General features: G+C 34.5%; 1 long non-coding RNA gene across 3 annotated transcripts; it reads left to right on the forward strand.

The window, feature by feature from the left end:
• The first annotated feature begins 278 nt into the window (after positions 1-278).
• On the forward strand, positions 279-5,422 carry LOC107954424 (uncharacterized). Of its 3 annotated transcripts, none has more exons than XR_001699551.2 (5): positions 279-833; positions 1,130-1,181; positions 1,264-1,625; positions 4,940-5,025; positions 5,140-5,422. It is a non-coding gene; the product is annotated as an uncharacterized lncRNA (long non-coding RNA). The 3 variants fall into 3 exon arrangements; XR_001699552.2 differs by having other exon boundaries at positions 4,940-5,008; XR_001699550.2 differs by lacking the exon at positions 4,940-5,025 and having other exon boundaries at positions 5,140-5,330.
• Positions 5,423-10,202: the final 4,780 nt, after the last annotated feature.

Consider the following 10,202-nt stretch of genomic DNA (forward strand, 5'->3'; position numbering starts at 1 on the left):
ATATCAAATGTCACTGAATTTAGTTTTTTTTTTCCTCCGATCTTTTTAAACTTACAAAAATGCCACTAACATTTCAAGTTATTACAATGATGCCACTACATTGTTTAAAAAACTTATTTTCTTTCTTTCTTTTTAATGTTAAATTTTTTTTTTTGAAAAAAATTAAGAATGGGCTTTATTAATAGAAAACAGTATGACAAAACTTATAAACCTATTATCCTAGAAAAACCCGGCCCAAAACAGATGGCCAAAGTTGAAAAAATCTAGATATTAAAAAGAGAGTTCTGAAAAAAGAGAGTTCTGGAACCTATAATAAAAGCACCGACTAAATGCCCAATCAAAATTTGCTGAAATCTGTCATTTCGTCTTCCCATCATTTCATTTCCATTCCGACGATTTCTCTGGCAAAGCTTCTTTTGAACCGTTTCACTTTCTTTAGTTTTGAAGCATTTCTTCCTTTCTTCCCTCATCTTCTGTCATTTTCTAGTCTGGTTCACGCAACCAGTCATATCTTCTCTGCTCCTTTGCATACTCAGGAACCTCTATTTCAAGGTAAATCTCCTCTTTCCTCTTTAAGGTTTCCGTTGCAAGAATGTGTGCGAGATTATTTGCAGATCTTGGTGTGTGCTGAAATCTGACTTTATTAAACTTACTGATTTCCTACTGGATATCATGAATATAAACCCCTACCATTGATCGATCTTGATCTGTGGTATTGCATTTTTTTAATTATTGCGAGGGAATCTCCCTAAAAAATGACTGATTGCCATTCCCGATCGACTCCGATTTGGACTGCTCTCCAACAAGCTATTGCTTCAGCAGCAAATGCAGAGGTAATGTCTTTCTGTAACTCTGAATAGGATAACAAAACTCTTCATTCGGCATCTCTGGCCACAATACCTATGGCTGAGCAATACTGACTTTCATGATATGCTCCATCAAAATTTATTTTTATAAACTCACGATGTGGATGCTGCCATCTTTGTTTTCCTGTGATTTTTGTCGATTTCCTTCTTTCAAAGTGAGTTAACTCATTAATGTAGTTGTTGATGAAGTTTGCAGTTTCTTTGCCGTTGCTAACTTTTCCTTCGTGTATTCTTTTGTTTCGATCTCTCCATATGGCCCATAGAGCGCAGCAGAATAAACGACTTTGACAAGGATTGAGTTGTTCAAATACCCAGGTAATCCACTGTACGAAATCCATACTCTGGTCTAGTAAAAAACCTTGGAATGATAACGCAATCCATACATCAATTGTGACAGGGCACTCTCGAAAAAGATGGTCCAATGTTTCAGCTCGTGCTTCACAACGAGGACATGTTGTGATGTTTGAAAGCTTCCTGTGCTGTATATTCACTTTTGTAGGCAAGAAGTTCCATGATAACCTCCATATTGTAATTGCAATTTTAGCTGGTAGATTTAGGCTCCAAAGTTTTTTGTAGAATTTCCTATAGGTAAGTTGTAACGCATAAGCGCTAGGGTCTTCATTCGAACTCTGTAAAAGTTTATAAGCACTTCGGACCGTGAATTCACCCGTCAACTCACCTCCCCAGATGAGGAAATCCTCGTGAGGCGTTCGTGCCAGAGGGATCCGAAGAATTCTTGCAGCGTCTTCTTCTGTGAAGGTATTATTTATCAACTCCCTCTTCCAAAGCCTGGTATTGCTATCAATTAACTCATTAACTTTGAGATTACGCATTGAATTATTCACTGTTGATAATCTAAAATTTGCTGCCTCCGGAACCCAAGCATCATCATTAATGAGTATATTAGAACCCGTACCAACTCTCCAGCATAACCCCTTTGCCAGTAAAGCCTTCGCTGCCCAAATACTTTTCCATACATAAGAGCCGGAATTTCCCAAGAGAGAATTTAAAAAATGATCATTTGGAAAATATTTCGCTTTAAGAACTTGCGTAACAAGAGCATCCTGATTATTGATAATTCTCCAACCCTGCTTAGCAAGTAAAGAAATATTAAATTGAGCCATATCTCTATATCCCATTCCGCCCTCCTCTTTAGAGCTGCACATAGCTTTCCATTTGCACCAATGAATCCTTTTTGATTTCTGACTTTTTTACCACCAGTATCTAGCGAAAATATTTTCGAACTCCTTACATAATGATTTTGGTAGAAGAAAGCATGCCATAGTGTAAGTAGGTATAGCCTGAAGAACAGATTTTATAAAAACCTTTTTTCCCCCTTGTGATAGAAACCTTGTACTCCCATTCTCGATCTTCAATTTAATCCTATCCTTAAGGTTCTAAAAGGATTCCTTCTTTTTCCTTCCTACCATATTAGGCAGTCCTAAATATTTCTCCATATTTGTTGAACGCCTTATTCCCATTTCAATTGAAATAGCTGCTTTGTCCCCTTCCACCATATTGGAACTGAAAAAATCGTGGACTTGTTAAAATTCACACGTTGGCCTGAACACCTCTCGTATTCCTTCAAGATGTCTTTCAAAATCATGGTTTTATTTTTTGAAGCTTCACTGAACAAGATACAATCGTCCGCAAATAATAAATGTGAGATCGCCGGGCCCCTTCTACTAGCCTTAGCTCCTTTAATCAAACCTTCTGCTGTTGCTATCCTGAGTAAGGACGAAAGTCCCTCACTACAGATTAGAAAAAGAAAAGGACTAAGTGGGTCCCCTTGACGGAGTCCTCCAGTAGGTTTGAAAACATTACTCCTCCTTCCATTGATGTTTACCACATAAGAGACTGTAGAAATGCATCTCATAATTAGTGATATCCATTCCTTTGCAAAGCCCATTCGACGCATTACTTCTTTCAGGAATGTCCACTCAACTCTGTCATATGATTTGCTCATGTCGAGTTTCATTGCCATGAATCCTTTTTTCCCCGTTTTTTTTTGTCGAAGTGTATGCATAATTTCATAGGCAACCAAAATATTGTTAGAAATTAACCTCCCAGGAATAAACGCACTCTGAGCATTGTCAATACATCCACCAATGAATTCCTAAAGACGATTAGCAATAACTTTGGCTACTATTTTATAAATAACTGTGCATAAGCTGATAGGCCTGAAGTTGACAAGATTTGTGGGGTTGAGAATCTTCGGGATAAGTACTATGTCAGTAAGGTTGAAATCACAAAGGCTTTTTCCATCATTCAAAACTCCCAAGAAAAATTCTTCAATATCTTTACCCATAATATGCCAGTAATTCTGGAAGAAAAGTGCTGGAAAGCCATCATAACATGGTGCTTTAGTGGGTCCCATACCTTTTATTGCATTGGAGATCTCTTTTGCCGTATATCGTGCAAGTAGAATTGTGTTGATGTCTGGAGAGATGCTATTCTTGATACCTGATAAGAGGTGGGAAAGATTCCCTACCCCATTAGATAGAAAAAGATTTTGGAAGTACTTTGCAGCAGTCTCAATTATTTTTATTTCTTCAACAATCACCTTTCCATCATCTGTATCCAGCCTGTTAACCGTATTAATACGTTTTCGTATTGAAGCATATTTGTGGAAAAATGCCGTATTCTTGTCCCCTAGCTGAAGCTAGTTTGCTCTTGCTCTTTGTTCCCAGTACATCTCTTCTTTATCAACTTCCAATTTTAAATGGATTCTCGCATTTATTATCTGTGCCATTGTATCATCATCTCTGTCCTTCTCCAGCAGAATTTCAAGCTCCTTTGTGAATTTATTCGTCAACTCTTTCCGGGCCTTCCTTATCGATTGTGTCCATCTTGTCAGACTGATCTGTAAACTTTTGAATTTTTCAACTAGAGATCCATTTGATGACTCCCATGATTTCCTAATCTCCTCTTCAGTCGATTCCTCTGCAGTCCACCATGCCTCAAACTTAAATCTTGGAGTTCTTTTTAACCTACCCGCATTTGTTGTGTTAATCAAAAGAGGGCAATGATCAGAAAGTGAAGACGTTAAATGGTGAACATTGCCACTTGGGAAAGACTCCATCCATTTTCCATTTGCAACGCCACGATCCAGTCTTTCTCTAATGTTTGTACTCGGTAGATTCCCTCTCTCCCACGTATACCATACTCCTGAATATCCTACATCAATAAGTTGGCACTCTCCTAGTACATCATGGAATGCTTCCATCATTTTTTCCTCCCTTGCCTGACCTCCCTTTTTTTTAAAAGAATACATTATTTCGTTAAAATCTCCACAAACTAGCCAAGGATAATTCTGTTCCTGCCCTAGAGTTCTTAATAAATTCCAAGAACTAGTTTTATCATGTATATAAGTTGACCCATAAAACCCTATGAATCTTCATTCTGTACCACCATCATCTTCTTTAATCAATACATCAATATGATTATTTGAAAAGGTTTGAAGACTAACCTGGGTCTGCTCTTTCCATGCTAGACAGAGTCCTCCTCGCGAACCTACTACTCATACATCAAAGCCATTCAGAAAGCCACACCTCCGTCTAATACTCTACATTCGCCTTTCACTAACTTTAGTCTCCATGATGAAGACTATTTGGGGATTATTCTGTTTCAGTAAAAATCGAAACCTTCTTACTGCCCGTGGGCTCCCCAATCCACGGACATTCTAGCAAATGATTTTTATTGCGTCCGGTCGGCTTGCCTTTTGGCAGCCGTCGATCTATTCTGGGTGAGGTTGACAACTGACATATTTGTTTCCACCTCGTGTAATAACTACTTTCCTTCACATCTCTTCCTTTTTGTTGCCTTATCCCGTGATTCTTCTGTGATGTAATCATCATAATCAATATCTGCCAATTTCCTCTTTTGCAATTTACTCTCAAGTCCATGACATTCCATCGGTTCTAACGATTTACTCTCCTCCAGCTGAATTTCTTTATTGGCTGTAATAATTCTTCGTCGGTTTTGTCTTTTTCTGAAATATTCCTACCTTGTTCTCCTTCCAGCTGCTTCCTTATCTCTGTTCCTGTTATTGACGCCCACATCTCTTTTTGCAGTACTGGAATCTGACCACTATTTTTACCATCCTACAAGCACGTTTCTTGATTCACTATGACTCCTCCTGTGTACGAGCTCTGTGATTGTAATTTTTTCCCTATAGCATTAAATTTCAAACACTCCTTTCCAATTAAATTTAATTCTGCTTTAAGTGCTAAAGAAAAAGGTGGGTCTTCTCTAATTTTGTCTTTTTCTGCAGGTTCCACTACTGTGCATTCTTGAAAATCATGCCCCATTATGCCACAACCAAAGCAGAATTTTGGTAATCTCTCGTATTTGAAAGGGATCCAGTATCTACTTCCATTGCTTCGTAAAACAAATATTCCCCTACGCAAGGGTTTCTGTATTTTTAAATTAACTCTAAGGCGACAAAACTCACCATTAACTTCAGATTTGAGAACACCTCCGAAAGTAACCCCTATGGCATGTAAGAGATCTTTTTTATCAAATTCTGGTAAACATGGCCCAATCTTGATCCAAAACGGGGATGAAACTAATCTGATCTGATTTCTTTCCATTGGTTTAGTCAGTCGATCAAAGATGACTAAACTTTTTCTAAACAACCATGGCTGTCCTTCCATAATAGTTTCTAAATCTTCCTCTAAATCAAATACAATCATAAACAGGTTTTGCCCTGCTGATTGAATTTCAAACTTTTGCTTCATTTTCCAAATACTTCTCATCTGCGCTTTGAAGCTATCTGGATTGTAAGATTTCTCTGTCCAAATAGTGCAGATTAGAGTTGGTTTCTCACTTGGTTCCACCATCGAAGTTTTAATCGATAATTGAATCAATTCCTCTACCAGTAAGGAGATCTCATCGCCCCCAAACCCGTCGATGCCACCACTTTCCATCATCCCAAGCCGCAGCAGCCACTGTTCTTGCTAGGATACTAGGGATAGCACTCTTGGCTTCTAGGGTTTTTATGTTAAATTATTTTATTTTCTTTTTTCTTGTTTATTTATTTTTTAAAATATTAAATGTGACACCCTTTAATGCATTTCCTTTTCTCCCTTCCCCTTTCCTTTTTTCTCCACCATTTACCCAAGCCACCGCCAACATGCACCACCGTCGTCGGAGCACCGATCAACCCCCTTCTAACACCGAAACAAAGCTCTCCTCATCATTTCTTCATCCTATGGTTCAGGTTTCCTGAGAAAATGACCAAAACTCTCGAAAACCTGAACAAAAATTTGAAGCTAAAAACTTTGATTCGTAATCGTTTACTGTTAGATCACCTTGAGCTCGGAACATGTTACTCCCCTCAACCTTCGCTGCACTCCCACCGTTTGGATCTTACAGCAGATGCTCCGAGCCCCTAGAACCAGATAACCCGAACTGAAGCTTTGATCTTCTTTTTGTTTGTTTGTGTAGTGTGGATTTATTGTGATTTTTGTATGATTTCAGTTTGGGTATGGTTGCTAAGTGTCGATGCTTATGAGGGATATCGGGTTAGCCATTGGGGTTTGTTGGAATTGTTTCTTTTTTTATCTGGTATGTTAAGGAGAATTTGATGTTTATGGAGGTTGTGAAAATAGTGATGAGTTGAATGGGTGGTGGTGGGAGCCGAGAGAGAGATCTGTGAGAGGTTTGGAGCAATGGGTGGAGTGTTTGATGATGGTGAAGATCGAAGGGAAGGAGCCGAGAGAGGGATGTATAGATGATGGTCGGGGTGATTGTGAAGCTGAGAGAGTGTACTTAGAGGAAGTTATTGATGTTGCCGCCCCCGGCGGTATCGACGGCGTCAAATGACGTTTGTAGAAGTTGGATGCTAAAGAAGGAAAGGGTTTCAGTTAAAAATGGGGAAAGGGTTTTAGTTAAAAATAAAGAAAAAAATAATGAAAGAAATACAAAATAATTTAATATTAGAAAAGAAAGAAAATGTATTTTTTTTAAACTATGGCACATTTCAGACATCATTACCCCTGTAATTGGTGGAGTGGCATCTTTTTAATAACTCGAAAATGTTAATAGCGTATTCTAAGTAGATTTGTCTATGGGTCGGGTTTGGTACCGCTCAAAAAATGAGAGAGTATAAATAAAAAATAAGGCTCATTTGAAGAACAGGCTGGGCCTAAGATAAGTTTTTTTGTCTTGAATCTAACTCGACCTGAATATGCAAAATAAAAAAAAAATTGTAGCTTTTTTTTTCTATTTATTATTATTTTATTGTTATTTTCTTTTTGTTTATTATTATTTTGTTGCCATTTCATAATTATATTGTTATTTTATTATTATTATTTGAATATTATATAACTCTTGTTTTATTGTTAATTTTGTTATTATTTTAGAGATATTTGCTTGTTAAGTTGCACATATTTTAATATTATTAAAGTATACATATTTTTTTAAATTTATTTTCAATTTTTTGAGAAATATTTATTTTAATATTTTTAGTATTTTTTATGTATCATATATATTTAAAAAATTACATAAAAAATAATATAGTCGGGCCGGGCTGCGACGAGTTTTAACATTTTTATCTGAATTTTAATAAAAGTTATTTTAAAAATAAAATGTGAAATTGATACCAATATAAAATTTTAACACGAATATTTTATGGCATAATTAAGAATTCAAATTTAATATAAATATTCAATATGACTAAACAATTCAATAATATAAATAATATAAAATGTGGAATTTAATTTAATAATATAAATAGTATATATAAATAAAATTATTACTATTTATGTTTAGTGATTTTTTTTTGATAATTTTGATTTTTTATTTGAGAGTAAAGGGTGAGAAGTAAAAGTTTAGGGGAAAATAAAAAGTTTTGGGGAATAAAAGTTTGAGGGAAAGTAAATAGGAGAGTAAAATTTTGGAGGGAAAATATTAAAAACAAATTGGAGGGGGAGGGTTTGTGGTAGATGGGAGGTGGGATGGGAAGATAATAAAAGTTTTAGGGAAAAGTGGGAGGGAGTAAAAATTTTGGGGGAAAATAAAAGGTTTTGAGGGTTTTTGGGAGTAAAATTTTGAGAAAAAGTAAATGGAAGAGTAAAATTTTGATGAGAAATAAATTTTGGGTAGATTGGGGGGTTGGGAGCGGAGAAGAGTAAAAGTTTTGGAGCGAAAGTGGGAAGGAGTAAAAGTTTTGAGGAAAAAGTAAAAAAGTTTGGGAGTTTAGGATAAAAATGTAAAATATTATAGTTTGATATTCGAATTATTCGAATTATTCAAGTTATTCAAATTCGAAAACTCAACTCGATTCGAACTCAAAATTCGAAAAAAAAAATCGAGTTGATTCGAATAACTCGATTCGTTTAACTCGAAATTCAAATTTTTTTCGATTTTTTGGAGTCGAATCGAATTTTGCTCACCCCTAGCGTTTAAAATTAAAATTGAGTTGAGAAAGCAGTTTTTTTGAATCGGGTATTTTTTATCTCCTGTTTCTTTTAAATATGTTGTTTTCAAATGTCAAAATGAATTCTCTACTTAAAACTTGAAAGTGTAACAATTACGTCTAGAATTTGATGATATTATTATACCATAAATAAAATTACAAGATATAAAGAAATTTCAGTGACTCCACCACACCAAACAAACAATGAAATAGCCTAATTTTTTTTTCTAATAAAAAAATGGCCTAGTGTTGAGTTTACCCTTCCAACCAAAAACAATCCTATAGAAAGACGAAAAATTAAAAAATATAATATATTTTCATAAGTATATTTGGTAGGAAAGATAAAAAAATTAGAAAAATATAATATATTCATTTTTTTGATAGAGTTGAAAATGAAAGGAAAAGAATATGAAATTTATGAAAAATGCATACATCTCTCTCTTCTTATTTTTCTAATATGGAATGATTTATTTTTATGTATTAAGATAAAAAATTGTCATTTATCCAATTTTTTTCTTTCACTTTTCTTTCTTATCAAGCACACTCAAAATTTATTTTCTTCTCATTTTTCATTTTTCTAATTCTCTCCTTTCACTTTTCTTTTCAACCAATCATATTCTTAGTCCTTGAACTTGTAATTATTTCCGCATTGGCTTCTGAAGTTTTTTTGTCCACATTACTCCCAGAACTTGACAGCTTTTACCAACTTGCCTTTAAACTATGATTTCGTTAAAGTGTGATAATATGATATCTAAGATCGTGCCACATCATCACCTAAATATTTTAAAGATTTCTTTAAAAAATTATAGTTTCTTTCTAATTTTTAATATTTAGTGTATTTTAAAGTGCCATATCATCACACCTTAAAGGATTTCAAGTTCAGGGACCAAATTGAGAAATTGTCAAATTCTAAGACTAATGTGGATAAAAAAGGTTCAAAGACTAAGTTGGGAAAAGTTACTAAGTTCATGGATTAAATGTTGCTTTATCTCTTATAAATATGGGTTTGAATTTGATAATTGGATATATGTTGGAATTTAAATGAATATGTAGTGGTAAGAATAAAAAAAAAAGACTACTAAAGACGATATTAGACTAAAAATGATATATAATAGAAACTTTAAATTATTTTATTTTTATGAAAGTATCTTCAATATGCTAAATTATCATTTTATTAATAAAATAATACATATGAAAATATTCTTATTTATATTTTTATTACTAATGCAATTATTTATTGTTTCATTTAACAATGATTGTAACACCCCACACCTGCTCCGGTCATTGAACCCAAAATGTCACATTCTGTTATCAGAGCAACTCAAACTAATTTTCATACATTTTTTTTAATATAATTGAATCAATAGATGTAACATAATTCATATATTTCAAGTTACACAAATGAAATGCTCATATACTAGGCCTAATGGGCCTATACGTAGTGCCCCAAGGTTATACAAGGTCAAACATAGAGTCAAGACATGGATCCTAACTCAAATTATCAAAATTGAGGTGTGTCTCAAGATAGTGAAGCCATGTCTCAAGGCATGCCTCCTCTCTTTTATATCTCTAACTTTGAAGTTGGTTGTCTCGAAATATTAGGGTTCATGTCTTAAGATAATGTCTCTCGTGTCTTGAGATAGGTCTCGAGACTTAGATCCACTGTTCTGACCCTTAGCTTCGATGTTATCTGTCTCAAGAAAATGAATCTCATGTCTTGAGACCAAGAAAACGATGTCTCTAGACAAGCATGTCTCGAAACCAATACCCATCAATGCATAATTTAATCTTTTTTTGTTCTTGATGTCTTGAGACACTAATGCAATTTCACCTATAATGCATATTTTAAAGTCATACAATTGATATTCAAAACATGCCTAATGACACCAATTCAAAATGCATTAATTCAATATTCG

Source organism: Gossypium hirsutum, chromosome D07 (assembly GCF_007990345.1).
Source record: "Gossypium hirsutum isolate 1008001.06 chromosome D07, Gossypium_hirsutum_v2.1, whole genome shotgun sequence".
Lineage (NCBI taxonomy): Eukaryota > Viridiplantae > Streptophyta > Magnoliopsida > Malvales > Malvaceae > Gossypium > Gossypium hirsutum.